Source organism: Danio rerio, chromosome 22 (genome assembly GCF_052040795.2).
Source record: "Danio rerio strain M-AB ecotype USA chromosome 22, GRCz13ab, whole genome shotgun sequence".
Classification (NCBI taxonomy): domain Eukaryota; kingdom Metazoa; phylum Chordata; class Actinopteri; order Cypriniformes; family Danionidae; genus Danio; species Danio rerio.
In genome coordinates this window covers 36,872,422-36,888,968 of record NC_141042.1, presented here as the reverse complement: position 1 = coordinate 36,888,968, position 16,547 = coordinate 36,872,422, and the positions used below count along the sequence as shown (strand labels likewise).

General features: G+C 37.6%; 1 long non-coding RNA gene across 1 annotated transcript in view; it reads right to left on the bottom strand.

The window, feature by feature from the left end:
* Positions 1 to 2,117: 2,117 nt before the first annotated feature.
* Positions 2,118 to 16,547, bottom strand: part of LOC147838619 (uncharacterized) — a 65,285-nt gene continuing 50,855 nt past the window's right edge. The window contains exon 3 of the long non-coding RNA XR_015522309.1: positions 2,118 to 4,266. This is a non-coding gene — a long non-coding RNA (uncharacterized LOC147838619). The remainder of the gene's footprint in view (positions 4,267 to 16,547) is intronic.

Genomic DNA, 16,547 nt, shown 5'->3' with positions numbered 1-16,547 from the left:
TCACATCGATAACACCAATCAGTAGATTGTGAAGTCACTTTGTAAAGAAACACTTCGAATCTACACGCATCGCATTGTGTCATGAATGATTGTCTTGATTTGTGAACAGATTATTGTTATGATTACTATGATTGTTTTAGCAATCATATAGACAAGTTACAGGTTTTTAAACATTCAACATGCACGCAGCGAGGTTGCAGAAAAAAACGGGAGCGCTAGTATTTACAGCGAGGGAATGACATTGAATGCGGTACAGACTTAGTTATATTGATTGAAGTTATATTGATTACAATATTATATATATTAATTGCATAATGCTTTCAGCATATTTTATCTGCTTGTCATCCAGTGATAAGCACAGTTATTCTGCAAAATTAACGGTAAAATGAGCGTCTGACAGGTCCATTTGCGTTTAGGGGATGTTTAGGGTGTCAACACATGCACTCCGGTGCTTAGGGCGACCTGAGTTCGATTTCGCCTCGTGGTCCTATATGCTTATCCTTTCCCTGTCTTTGCTCCCCATGCTTTCCTGTGAATTCTTTCTCCTTTCCTATCCAATAAAGGTGAAAACCCTGAAAAAATAATTATATATATATATATATATATATATATATATATATATATATATATATATATATATATATATATATATATATTAAGTTCCCTTCTCTTGTTTACATTTATAGCATGTTTTGGAATATTCGTGTCAAATAATACAATGTAACTGGAGTTTTATAGGAAAAAAAAAATGTTGGGTTCAGTTTAGGGGTGAAATTTGACTCAGACTTTAAATTTGACAATCAGATTAGATCGAATCTAGCTTTATTCAGTTAAGACAACTAGCAAAAATGAATTAATATCTAACAAAACAGCAGTTTTGAGACAGTCATCCATGCTTTTGTGACCACTGGGTTAGATTACCATAATGCATTGGATGTAGGGAGTAGTGGGGTCAGCTATTGCCTGGTTCCAAAATGCTGAAACACACCTGTTAACTGGTACTTGCAAAGATGACCACATTTCCCTCATGTTTTCAAATGTACTTGATACTTTTTATATATATACATTCTTGTGTCTGTAAAGCAAATATTTGTTGAGATTCCAATACGTTTGCCGATAAGTCTTAACAATGAAGCTGCAGAAAATGTCGTAAAAACCCATCTAAACCAAGCCCTTTTATCGCAGAATGGTCAGTTTCTGGCAATCGATGATTGCCTTTTTAAACAATTTTTATTTTAAACATTGCCATACAGATTGCCAAAGGTTTAAATTTTGAGTTTAATAATACAAGTTTAATAACAAAAATAATAGATAACTCAAAATAAATGTATAAAATAAAATACATGTAGTAATATTAAATAATACAACAATAATATATTTGTCTATTCTGAAGAGGGACCAATATTTTACAAATAGCTTTACAAAATACACTACCTGACAAACGTCTTGTCGCCTTTACAATTTTAGGATCAACACAAAATAACTTGACTGAAGTGGTTTATGAAAGGCAAAGGCCTGTAGATTACGCTTATTTGACCAAAATAAAAATAAAAATGATCATGTCATAGTTTTTAATGATTTAATTAGAACAGTAAGGTCTGACTTTGCTTAGACAAAAGTCTTATTACTTAACAGAAGAGTTCATCAAGATACTTGCAATTCATCCATTCATCAATTCCTCCATTTTACCCCAGACATGCTCAATAATGTTTACAACTGGTGACTGGGCTGGCCAATTTTGGAGCAACTTGACCTTCTTTGCTTTCAGGAACGTTGAAGTAGAGGCTGAAGTATGAGAATAAGCTCTATCCTGCTGGAGATTTTGCCCTCTCCTGTGGTTTTTAATGTAATGGGCAGCACAAATGTCTTAATACCTCAGGCTGTTGATCTTGCCATCCACTCTGCAGATCTCTCGCACATCCCATACTGAATGGAACCCCAAACCATGATTTTTCCTTCAACAAACTTGACTGATTTCTATGAGAATCTTGGCTCTTTTGTCCACGAACATGAAATTACACCTTTAAGTTCAAGCAAATATAGAATTAGCAGAAATATTTAATGTTTGGTCACGTTAAAGTTCAATGGACAAATATGCAATATACACAAGCTGGAATCAAGAGAAATTACTTTACCATTGATTTAACTTCAGTTTAACTGCAAAAACAGACTTCAGTACACTCCCACATACAATGAAATAAAATTCCGTTCTATTGTTTACATTGAAGGCATGTATCTGGGGATATCTGGGTTAAAATTATGCAACTTAACTGGAGTTATATACTGTCTAATGACTGGTTCATTTACAGTACTTCCTTCCCTAGAGCGTCCACATTAACCATTGTATTTTCCCCTATTCACGACTACACAAGTGTCGATATTGTGTATTCCACAGTCTTTGAAATACACACACTCACACACAGTAACTGAGCTTTCGCACTACAGCAGTACACAGTCAGGTTAGCCGAGTTCCTACTTTTTGTTAGTTACTCCCCAACGCTCTTGGGGACTTGCATTCACAACACATTTGCGGTTTGTTTCGGCTTGGTAATGCTTTTCTGAGAATCGATCTAGAGAGCAGTCACGTCCGCCGGCCACAAAGGATGCAGTGACTAAACCTAAAGGCAAGGAGTTGGGGGCCTTTTCTCTTGCATCAGCGCTCATGTGGATGTTCCTCCTCTTCATTCTGCCTCCACACTGCTGCCACACGACTCACACCTCGTCTTCCATCCAAGCGTCCCGTGGGCTTTCTTTCCTTCAGCTACTTTAATTGAGTGGGTGGTATGTGTGACCAGCAGCCAACCAGCTAAAAAAAAATCCCTGGCGGATTCTGGAACCATTAGCGCTGCTTGTTTAGAGTTAGGAATCGGCACCTTCCAAAAAGAAGAAAATCCTCCTGTTTTCATTAATCCTTCTTTTTTGGTGCGTCTTTATATAACCTCGATTCATCCGCAAAGGAATGGCAGCCAAAATATAATGCCCTCCTGGTTGCAAAATGAGGCATAAAATAATATGGCTGTAGTAAAAGATATACTTTATTCGATTTTTTGGACAGTGTGCCAGAACTAGACATTTGAGAGCCATGTCCAAAACTAAAAACGTTTTCAGAATAAATAAAGCAGTTGAAACAAATCTCAAACCATTTTACTACAACTGCAATTCAGAAAAGTTGAGGCAGTATAAAAAATGCAAACATATAAAAAAGTAGTGATTTCTTTGACTTGTATTTCATTGCAGACAACAACAAATATTATTTAAAGTGTTCCTCTTAATTTTATTTTATTTCTTAAATAAACAGGTATTACAATTTTGGTTCTTGCGACAAATTCCAAAAAAAAAAAAAAAGTGTAAACAGTAAAGCATTTTCCACCTTGTAATGTTGCATTTTCTTTTCACAACACTTAAAAGACATTTCAAGAGTTCACACTTAGATACTGTTTGACAACTTGTTAGCAAGTTAGCAGGTTTGGCATGCTCTCCCGGGAGAGAACCCTGAGTTCGGAGGTAGTTGAGCCCAGGGCTCCCGCCAGGTCCATAGAGCATGTGAGGGGAGTACGAGGTCATGTGTTCTCGAGAGCTCCCCTCGTAAAAAGAGGAAATGAGAAGGGGTGGATGAGGTGTTTCTTCGGGAAAACGAAGATAAGGGAGTAGTTCTTAGCTAGGTTACTTATAGTGAGTTTGGATGGATCTGATTGGCTAGCTAATGAGTGTAGATGAATGGCCAGCTGTAGTCAATCATATCACGTGCTCCTCTCGAAATTAGTTTGTGAAACTTCATTTAGGGCTGAAGACAGCAAGTGATGAAATGTTTCAGGTGTCATTTTGTCCTATTCTTCCTGCAAACAAGTCTTAAGGTAGGCAACAGTACAGGTCGGGACTGCAGGCAGACAAGTCAAGCACCTGTATCCTTTTCCTCCGCAGCCAGGACTTTGTAGAGAAGTCGACTGTGCTTCTGGACACTGTTAACATAGGGCTTCTTTTCAGCACAGTATAGTCTTAGCTGGCATTTGTGGATGCAACTATGTATTGTCATACTTGACAGGTTTGCCGAAGTAGTCCTAAATCCATCACTTACGATGATTCTTGATGCAGTGCCACCTGGGAGATCATGGTTGTTTATCTTAGGCTTGCGCCGATGTCCTTTACATACCAAAATTCCTCCAGATTCATTCATCCTTTTAATGATGTTATGCACTGTTGAAGGTGAAATATCCAAACATTTTCCTATTTGTTGGCAAACTGGCGATCCTCTGCCCATCTTCGCTCCTAAAGGAAGAGACCTTTATTGGATTTGCTTTTCTACCAGATTATTATTTCAATTTTCTGTTGATCAGAGATGGGAAATAACAAAGTACAAACGCTTCAATTTTTCTGGTATCAGTACATTTCTCCACTACTTATTTTTCTGACAATGTTTTAATTTTACTCTTACTTTTACTTCCTTACATTTTTAAATCAGGCTCATCACTTTCGTTTTCATCTGTTTGGTAGCGCAACTTATATTATTTCTTGTCATTGTGCAATCTAAGCACCTTTTTTATGCAGTCAGTCTATTTTTATCATTGCGCACCTGCGTGCTGCAGTGCGCCGCTTTTTCCACCAAGGCAGTCATGTGCCGCACAGTAGCCTATGTGGGCTAGTTTGTGAAGATGACTATGAGAAAGGCAAGAATGACTGCGCAGATGAGACAGCGGGAGACGGCGAATTTAAAATGACTGATGCTGACCTGATTACACAATAACAAGACACACTTTGCTTGATCAGATCACAGGTAAACAAGAGAGACACATTCTAGTTTAAAAATATGCCATTCAAATGCTTGTTGATCATACCGCTCAGGAGTTCTCTGGTCTTTCAATCTAATATTGTAACAAGTCGCTCATGATATTTCATGTGCATTGCTATTCAAAATTGGTGTAACAAATGAAACCTTCATGGGTTTGCGCCATTCACTGTAAAGCCTGAGGGATGGAGTTTGCAGGTTGCAGCGTTTGCCACACATTTTAATCACGAGATGTTCTATTTCACAATGTTATCAGTCGTGCAACTGCAGTGCGTTCACCATTGCAAAAGGGCTTGCATTCACTAAGATAAAACTAATATTGCAGCTAATAAAAAAGACCGTTGTTGTTTTTCAGATGACGTTTGCAAACAATTATTTACGTGTCAACTGTTTTAAACTATTTCCAAGTGCTATGTTTTGAAGTTTTTAGAAAAAAAAAAAAATCTGCGTGAACGTCTCCTAAATATGCACATTCTGTGAACATTTTGCAATGAAAACTGGTCCCACACCAAACGAATGCTGCCAAATATATGTTGAGCTTGCATAGATGAGTTTGGGCACATATGCAACTAAAACAGTCGCAATTTCGAGCCCTGCAATTTCAAATTCAAGCAGGTTCAAGCACTTTTATGTCAAGGTTTCAGGAAGGATGAGGGAGCGAGGACTCAAATGCAACAGAAAATAGTATTTATTAATTAAAATAAAACAAAAAGGACAACAAAAACCACCCCGAGGGGGAAAAACATAACTGTAAAACAAACAAACTTGGATGGGCTGGCAGGACAAACAGGACTGGATCTCACAGGACAGGGAAATAATGATGATGAACTGGCAAAGGACAGCTGACATGAGGGGATTATAAAGCAGAAGTAAATTGACACAAACAGGTGAACATGAGAAACTGGTAATGAATTAACAAGGAGGGCGGGACTAGACAATAGACAGGAGAGCACATGACACAAAGACAACACAAGCCATGCGCTCACATAAAACAAGACTGAACACGCAGCCAATGAGAGAACTCATTAACCGCATGTTCTTATGACAAGAAAAACAACACTGAAGCACACAACAAAAGCACGCGACCACAATGTAAACACCAAGCCACGTGCGTTGACAAGAGACGCAAGACACAAGCACACGATAGATAAACACCTTACCGTGCGCTCACTCATATGCAACAAGCATGCTTCATCTCAGCACCAAACAAAACTAACTAGACGGAGGCGCCGAGAATTGAGCAGCGCGATGCTGACAGAACAAACACAAACACTAGTACAAAAGTGTGCACACAGAGACACACACAATGACAGAAACAGGACAAGACAGGGCCAGTGTTCGGATTCTGCCACCAAAACAAGAATTCACAAGACCAGAGTGGCAGAACTCTGACACTTTTATAACCTTGAAAACACTATATTAAAAATCAAGCATTTTTCAGGATTTCCAGCACCCATATGAACCCTTACTAAAGTACATTTTTAAGACCTGCTTCTTTACTTTTCCTTGAGTACAAAAGTGTAGTCAGTACTTTAACTTTTACCAGATTTTTTTTTAACATGACTATCTGTACTTCTACTTTAGTAAAAGATTTGTGTACTTTTGCCATCTCTGCTATTGATATTACCCGTTTCATCATCATCATCATTTAACTAATTAACCTGCTTACAAGCCCTAAATTGCTCCTGTCCAAACGTTTTTTGGAATGTGTTGCAGGTCTGAATGAAAGGAAAGGATCTGTAATTACAAATAAAATGAAGTTGACCGGTTCATATTGTCTGCAATGAAATACAAGTCAAAGTTAATTTGGTAATCACTATTTTCTTTGGGCGTTTTTTACACAGTCACAACTTTTTCTGATTTGGGGTCGTGCAATTCAATTGAACTTTTCTTTACACTGGGGTAAGCAAACGATTCTTATCTCAAAGCGAAAACAAGATTATTTTGCTTACCCCATTGGCTTGCTTGTTTATAGAAAAAACTGGCTTTATTTAAACATTATTATTTCTGAAATCCTTAGTGGATTCCGGAACCATTAGCGCTGCTTGTTTAGACTTGGATTCGGCACATTCCAAATGGAAGAAAATCCACCTGTTTTCATTAATCCATCTTTTTGGTGCATCTTTATATAACCTTGATTCATCCACCGAGGAACGGCAGCCAAAATATAATGCCCTCCTGCTTGCAAAATGAGGCATGAAAATTTCAGCATGGTTTTGAATGGTGAGCAAACATCGCTCGGGATGAAGAGATTGGAAAGTGGTTTGGGATGAAATTGGCTTTTTCCTTCTAATGTGGAATGAGGTTGGACCATATTTGCGCTTGGCTCTGTTGTCCGGAGCAGATATAGATCGGTAGTAACCAGGCAGGACTCTGGTGAGCGGGATAGTTTGAGCGAGCGTCTGTTTTGACGTGATCGCCGCCAGACGAACAGATGGATCCACCGTCGTGAGATTATTTAGATGCCAGTCTAAATTGAGGCCGGTCAGTCGAGGCCTTCTAAAAAACTCAAATTAAATTCAATTCAGTTTGAGTTGATGTATTATTTTCCATTATGCAGATCAATTCAAAGCAACTTCACTGAAAGAAAGAATGGTTAAAGAGATGGTTTGTTTAAAACTAAAAGAAAACATATTGTTTACTCATCCTCCATTTGTTCCAAACCTGTTCGAGTTTCTGTTTTCTGTTGAACACTAAATATATTATTTAAAGAAACCCTGAAACCTTCTACTATGGAATTTATGGTTTCAATTTTTCAGCTTTTTTTAACATATATTCTTTTATGTTCAACGGAAGAAAGAATACTTAAAGGTTTGGAACGTCTTGAGGGTAGATAAATAGTGAGTTCAGTTTTATTTTTAGATGAGCTGTAAAATACACAATCGATTTGAGTGTACTGATAGAGTCACTGACATCTGCCTTAGCATGGGATGGTGATTGCCTCCATTGAGGGAAGGTGTCACCACTATTCACCCGAGACCAAGGCCTGGGACTCTTTTACTTTGCTATTTGGTTTATGTTTATGCATCTGTCATTCATAAAGAATTGCTGTTTACAGATTCTGCTGCTGGCAGGTCTTGGAAAAAGTTGTTGGGGTGTATACCTGTCAACACTCCTGTTTTTCCCGGGAGTCTCCCATATTTCAGTCCCATCTCCTGTGTTGTTCTGTCTCCCGGGAAACTCCCGGAATTCCCCCAACCCCCCGCCCCTCTGCTTTTTTGGTACAGTCCATCCAGCATTTTGGGACAGTCCCTATGCGCACCAAACCCAACGCGCAACAATCTCCTTATCCGCTCTCCGCTCTTCAGTTTGTTCCCCTTCTTTTAACCCCCCACCCCACTCTTCACTTCTCATGCACGCCCCCCCTCCCTCTACAGTCGCCACCCCTCTCCAACCACCAAAATTGGTCCCAGGAGCTTTGTTTTTTGCAGTTTTTGTTTTCACGAATCCTCCTGAAGCCACTGTGTACACTTTTTGAGAACTCAAACTTATCTTGCAAGTGCGATTCATGCCTACTGTTCTCGTGTAAACCCACCAGAGGCCGGTGTCAACTGACTGTTTAAATTTTTGAATGACTGACTGACTGACCGATCAACTGACCCACCCTCCTCCTTCCCTAAACTCAACTAGATGTTTTGATTGACCCGCCCACCCAACCAACAATTTTTAAAAGCAATACAGAAAAAGTAAAGCCCTGGTCTGATTTATGCCAAATCAAATTTGAGATTTATTTTTATTTTTTTTAAGATTTAGATTCTTACTCTGTTATTTACTTGTTTAGTTTTACCTGGTTTCTGGAACTGTTGTTCACCGGAGTGGAACCCCGCCATCATGTTTAACTCTTCTCTGCATCTCAAGTTCACCAACATACTTTGCGAGCTAATGGGACAAACTGGTAACAGCAAGAAAGCCATCCATACCGAGTTAAGTGGTCAGCTGGTAAGCGCTAAAAGGATTTTTTATTCTGCAAAATGAAATGCAACCATGTGTACTTCTGGCTTCTGGCTATAATTTTGCAAAAAAAAAAAAAAAAAAAAGTATATATATATATATATATATATATATATATATATATATATATATATATACATATATATATATATATATATATATATATATATATATATATATATATACATATATATATATATATATATATATATATATATATACATATATATATATATATATATATATATATATATATATATATATATATATATACTGGACTACATTTTCAGAATGAGAGAATGTTGCTTTGGAGGGTTATATGGTCATGATAACAATGTTTGCACAATGTTATTTTTTCTAACTTGATTATTGAAATACTGTAATGCACATTTTTTTCAGTTATGCAACATTTTCATTTAAAAATTGGAATTGGCATAATATCTGGGATGAGTATCCCAAGGTAGAAACAAATATATATATATATATATATATATATATATATATATATATATATATATATATATATCTAACAGATAAAAAATAGTATACTTTACTATACAACACTTCATGAACGGCTAAATACTGTGTGCCGTGGTTCCATGGACGCGGTCTCACCCAGTCACCAACATTGGGTCTCACAGCTTGGCACTGGCAGGTTTGTCTTGCCTTCGGAAAACAGGCGCAGTCATGAATAATTCAGAAACAGGCTCTTCTCATAGGATAAGAAAACTCAGCAATAATAATAACAAATCCATGCGTCATCACTTCACTTGTAGTTTTGTGCGCTACATCAACAATTTTGATCCTGGACCAAAAATCCTTATGAACCCGGAATATGAAATTAGCTGACAAAAGCTTAAAATTATCCAGTTTTCCCCACAATTAAAGATGGCAGCTGCTAATGTTGTCTGAACTGATGCTCAACACACTCAAATCTGTTAACATTTAAAAAAAAAAAATATTCAAGGGGTTTCTTGAATCTTTAAGCTAAATATTAGTAATTAAACCTATTTTTGGGCAAAATAGTAGCTAGCCAACCAGTAAACTTATGCAGAGAACATTAGTCAATGATCATTGTATTGTGCTATATTAATGAGGTAAAGTAAAATTAAAGTCTCAAAAAATATGCTCACATAGGTGAGTGGGTTTGACAAACCACCTGTAGAAACACTACACTCTCTTTCTCTCTCTCTCTTAAAAATAACAACCAAAACAAAACAAAACAAAAACAAAAAAACACTCCCCATCGTTACTCTACTACAGGGGTGCCCAAACTCGGTCCTGGAGTGCCGGTGACCTGCAAAGTTTAATTCCAACCCCAATCAGACACACATGGGCTAGCTAATCAAGCTTTTTCTAGGCTTTCTAGAAACATGCGTCGAGTTATGTTGAGGCAAGTTGGAGCTAAATAGCAGAATCCCCTGTGTGTATCGCTGCTTCTTGTTGAATGCCTCCTCAATTGTGAGTCGCTTTGGACAAAAGCGTCTGCTAAATGAATAAATCTAAACGAAAATGCATTAATGCTAATTTGTTGAAACAATTATTTAACATAGTCAGGCAAGGCTGCTGATAAATCAAATGTTTCTGACAAGCTTTCTCCATGTTCTCCATTTAAACATTTATTTTATGTGACACGTCCTCGTTAAGTTGACTTTTGCATTGAGTAACAAATTCATGTTTAAGCCTAATTCATGAGCACGATTTTAAGTTATCGCTGGTAAATAAAAAATGACAGCTTTTTTTTTGTTTTTGATAAATGATTAGAGACTAGCAGATTCATCTTTCGAGATGCCTAAAAATGGATGATTTCATGACATTGATTTAAATATGGCAAAAAGAAAGTGCATTATAACGGCGCTGCATCATGCTGTGGCACTCAGGGAGGACTGAAATAAAACTAATGACTGCGAGAAGCCGCACAAATCGAAGGCTATTTAGAGATAAAAGCTTTGACAAGACAAACCAAGGAAGGTGAGCTTCCACGAACATAATTGCTTCGGATGCAGTACAATTTTTGAAATCAGAGACAAGACATTTTGTCTGTTGTTCCTAACAATGCTGGATCCAACTGTTCCAGTAGTGCATTATATGGTAAAACAATTGGAATGAGGCAGGAGCAGGTTAAAAGTGCAGTCAAACTGATCTGATGAGGAGAGGAAACACATTCTACCTTCTAAATGATTAATCAAATGCACTGGGAGTGCAATACAGAATGCAAAATTAAAGGGCCACAATACTTCATTAGATTCAGAATTAGCATCTGGTTGACATTTGCAATAACGTCTTACTTAGTGTCACAACCTGCAACTGCTAGATCACTGGATAACTCTAAATCTACCACTGATATGAACTACAAATCCTATCATGCACCTCATACACACACCAGTTCCAGTTCTGTCCCTAATTGCACACACAGACATAGCCGGAAGCTCATCACAGACTGATTACATGGACTGTATATAATGTACAGTGCTTGACTTGTAAATTGCGAGATCCTGGAACAGATTGGGGTAACGGATTCAGCATGTTACCAGAGGAGGGAGAGGTGTCGTGGACGAAATTGAAGAGTGTTGGGAAGTCATGGAAGAAAGTAAAGAGCGGGTAGAGGAGGTGTGCGTGTGAGAAGGGGGATTGGTGAAATTAGATGCCGGATCAGATTTCAGAGGTGCCGGATCCGGATCTGACTTCTTCCCGCACAAATTAAGCCCCGAGTCTTTTGTAAAATTGGAGTCGGGGTGACAACGGAGTTGCAGGTCCAAAAGCAGTTTTTGTACACGTTAATCAAACAGGCAGTGGTCTACAGGAACATAAGATATCATGAGAGTACTCCGAAAGCGTAGTCGTGGTCACAGGCAGAGGTCAGTGCAGGCAATAAGCAAGATAAGCAAAGAACGAAACAAGTCAGGAAACATGGCAAAACTGGACTAGGATGCATTCACTAAGAAGAAACTAATATTGCAGCTCATAAAAAGACCATTACTGCTTTTAAGATGACGTATCCAATTAATAAGTTATAATATCATCTGTGCAATATCAGACAGCACCCGTGAGAACAGCACAGTTATATATATATATATATATATATATATATATATATATATATATATATATATATATATATATATATATATATATATCTAATATTACAAACCAGTCTGAATTATGTAAGGTCCAGGAAGTACAAACTTCACAGAGATCCACCTAAAGAAGATTGGTTTTGCCGCCAAAAACTCTGAAACATTTTGTGAGCAGATGTAACAGAAGTATAACAAACTAATACTTTTAAAATATGTATATATCAACTATGTTAGCATATCATTAAACACATTTTCTAGTTAAGTGACAACCTAACAATGTCTTATCGTCTTAAAAAATGTTTTTTACTGTAATTACATGTTCATGAAGTCCAGTGGTGTGTTAGCACAATTAGCATTAATGAGACAAGCTGCAAAGCTAGTCGAAGCCTCTAGCTATTCTTAGTTATTATTTCACATCTCGTTTCTCTGTGATAGGGTTTTATCCGTTTCCAGATTTTATTTTTAAACTCATTGTACAACAGGGCTGCCCACTTTTGGCTTTAGCTCGGAGTGAGAATTTAGGCCTTTCCCATTTCCACAAGCCACGCCCCCACAACAAAACCACTCCCCCGTTTATTTATAAATATATAAAATGATAAATATCTTACTTTAATAAATAATTTTACAAATATTTAGTACAAATTAGAATATCATTACTATTATACAAATATTCTATTATAAATAAATAAATACATGAAAAAATCTATTCTTAATGTAACAGGAAAACATGTAAAAATGCAACTGAAGTGATATGCTAAGATCATTTAAAAAAATTTTTTGTATAATATAAATATATTAATTTCAGGACAGCATGGTGGCTACATTGCCTTCACCAGCGTTGGATCGGTTGCACATAGAGAGAATAACATCTTTATAAAACAATAAAAGTCTTCGACACCGTCTTTATTTTAATGGAAAAAAGTATTCATGGGATGATTTTTCTGAGTGAGAAAATGGATGTGTGGCGTGAGAGCATGAGAATACTGTCAATTGTGTGTCGCTCTGTTGTAGCCCTGTTGTACAACAATAGCCTTCTAGAAAGTCAAGTTTAAGCTAGTAGCTGCATGTGTTGCTAGCTTCTGGCTGTCTAGCCAGCTAGCTGCTCTTCTCTAAAATCAGCTTTACTCACTAATCTTAATGGACTTAATGGTCAACTAAATAGCAGCTTCAGCTGTTTTAAATTACCTTATGACAATCATGAACTTTCTATGGTGATTAGCTGACATGCTAACAATATAGCAACCAGCTTAAGCTGCAATTTTGTAGGAATTAAAAGTACAATACAGGGCTCGAAATTAACTTTCTTACTTGGTTGCAACGGTGCTCCCAACATGAAATATTTAGGAGCACCAGAAAAAATGTAGGAGCACCCACCAAAACTGAATGATATATTTGACAAGTTGTATATTAAGGGATTTATTGTATTTGAAAACAACATCAATTAGGACTAACAAAACCCAGAAACAACTATCTAAGTAACGTTAATGATGACTTAATATTTGTTCAATAATTCCAAAATGAATGTTGAATAATTAGAAAATATTAACGATGACGATGATGACAAAAATACAAATAATGAGTTATATTTCTCATCATCATGCTAATGTAAGTTATCTGCTATATAAAGTCCTACTGTTACTTTATGAAAAATAAATTGATGTTTGCATCAAACACAAATGAAGCATTGTAGTGCATTGTAAATATTTATTTTGTACTATTGTTTTTATATTCATGTCAATTTAATAAATAATATTTCTGCTACCAAACAAACAAAATACTATAATAAATCATTCAATTCAATGCTGAAAGCTGCAAAGCAGTCATCAGTAATTAAATTAAAAAAATAATATACACCTCAAGAAAGAACGGACAAAAGAAAGGAAGAAAAGTCTCCCTTATAAAAGTTTTGGTTTCGGTTCGTGTCTTTTTAATGCTCAGCCTCGTTACGCGGTGAATTACATTTTCTGTGTTTGCGGAAAAGTATACGAGTCAGCCGGCCCAATATATGAGGGGGTGCAGAGCAGGATTCTCACGATGACCACCGGTGCAATACTGTTCTTTGTTGTAACCCGCATCAGTTTAAACTCAGTAAAGGCAAGCTTCTTTGGCGATGTTGATTTAGCGGACATTTGCGCTGTTTCAGCCTGATCTCATGAGGAAACGTATGAAAAAGTTACGAATTGCCGTGCAGTGCATGCAACTCATCGGGATTCAGTGTCGAGATTAGCGGTCACAAAAGCGCCCTCCCTGTCATCTGACAGCGGAAAGTCTTGAGTGATTGACAGCTAATATGAAACAATATAGCGGTTTTACCATGTTTATAGAAAAAAAACAAAACGGGTCACACTACAAACATTATATGCAGTCGCACGAATGCTCCCAATATATATTATGAGGTCGCATAGCTTAAATTTCGGGCGCATATGCGACCAAAATGGTCGCAATTTCGAGCCCTGCAATACCAATATAGCAGATGCTCATTAGCATGAATTTGCCTGTTGAAGTTATTTTCTTTCTTTGAGCACTTTCAGTGTTCTTGCAAATCACAACATTGTAAGAATCATGTCTTACCTAGGAAACACGAACTCCACAGAGATCCACCTAAAGATGATGCATGGTTTTGCCGCCTAAACCTCTGAAACAATGTGAGAGCAGGTGTTCATTACTCTTATTTCTCTGAATATCTCCCTTCGACGGGATGGGTGAATTATTAATCATCTTTAATTAAGTCAGAGTCGTTTTAATATGGACCGCTGAAAGCACTCTAAGATTTAATTAAGTGCTGTATTAGCTTAGAGGAGACATATTGTCCTTCTCTGATATTCAGATGTTGATTTGCAGAGGGATAAGCCAGAGGATTTAGATAATTAGTCATATTTGTCATGTTCACATTCAACTCTGTCTCACTCATTTTTATTGCTAATTACAGGGTAAAAAGGGGGAGAAGTAACGCATGCAACCTTTGTGCTATTTTGTGCCATGATAAACATCATTTATCATCTTATTCAGATATTAAAAACACTGCAATCATTTGTATTTTTCATTCTACCTATGTTTTAGTTGTTAAAAGCCATGCAATTAAGACATTCTCAGTGGCTACCCTGCTGAAAAATCCAGCTTAAACCAGCCTTGGCTGGTTGGCTGGTTTTAGCTGGTTAACCAGCCTGGTTTTAGAGGAGTTTTGGCCATTTCCAGGCAGGTTTCCAGCCATTTCCAGCCTGGTCTTAGCTGGCCAGGCTTGAAAATGACCAGCTAAATCCAGCTAAAACCAGCTTGACCAAGCTGGTTTAAGCTGGGCTCCCAGTCTGGCTAGGCTGGTCAAGCTTGTTTTAGCTGGTCATCTCCCAGCCTGGCCAGCTAAGGCCAGGCTGGAAATGGCAGGAAACCTGCCTGTAAATGGCCAAAACCCCTCTAAAACCAGTCTGGTTGACCAGCTAAAACCAGCCAACTAGCCTAGGCTGGTTTAAGCTGTTATTTTCAGAAGGGTAGACAAAGTGGCTAGGCAAATTGTTTTTAAATGAAGACTTTCTCTGTCAGAAATAAACATGTTGTTGTTGATATTTATAGGGTCACTGGATGCCCCTGTTTCCTTATGGCCAACAATCAGTCCTCCACTCTGCCCATTCACTAGGCATTGGTTCCTAGTGAACGGTGTTAACTCTTCTGTCCCTCATGAACATTTCATACAATGGCAAATGCTAGCAAGTCTATTTGTCCCCCCAACAACTTTTTCCAGAACCTGCCTTAAGGATCCACAGCAGCAGAATCTGCAATACCTGTGAATGACAGATGCATAGACATAAACCAAATAGCAACGTAAAGAGTCCTTGGTCTCTGGTGTATAGTAGTGATCCTCCCTCCCTAAATGGAGGCAATCACCATCCCAGACTAAGGCAGATGCCAGTGACTCTATTAGTACACTCTGCAAATCTTTTAGGACCTACCTCAAGCATACACTGCTCAATCTGGCTCGAAGCCAGCATGATTTTCTTCCAGCATTTGGAGTTTCTGACAGGTAAAGCAACAAAATGGAAGCAAACAGCAGCCTCCTATGGACAACTCCATACACGTGATACAAATAGCAACATAAATTGTTCTAGGCCTTGGTCTCTGGTGAATAGTGGTGACTTCTTACACTCATAGAGGCAATCTTCACTTCAAACTAGGCGCTGAATTACTTTCTATTTTTTAAAGATGACTTTTATGCGAGTAAAGTCGAGTTGACATTGACAAGCCACTGGTGATGATATCAATAAAACACAGGGTTTTTTGCAATGTCAAGTGCATATTTATATTGAAAATTATGGAAATGTGAAGGCTACCATGTCAAAATCACATAATCTGCACAGCACAACTAGTCAACATTATTTAAAGAGTGTCATGGCAGAGCATTAATGTTGACCACTCGACTAGTTTGTGTAACCCCTACTCCATACTAAGGCATATACCAGAAAGTCTGACCTTCTTGAATAATCTTTCAAGTGTCTCCACAGCCGCAAACTCTGCTCAATCCGGCTTCAAGTTGCCATTAATTTGCCCCAGAGGCAAAGATTTAGGCCCAACTCTATTTTTGTTCCCCTACCCCTTTCCCTTGGCCCTTGAAACAGAATGTGAAGAATGACAAAATGTTGTGGGACTGCTATAAAGGAGTTATTATTAGGGATTATTTTAGCGTTTTTTTAGCTTGACAGAAAACACGAAAGCTGTTATGAATATATTAAAACATGTGCTTGTTT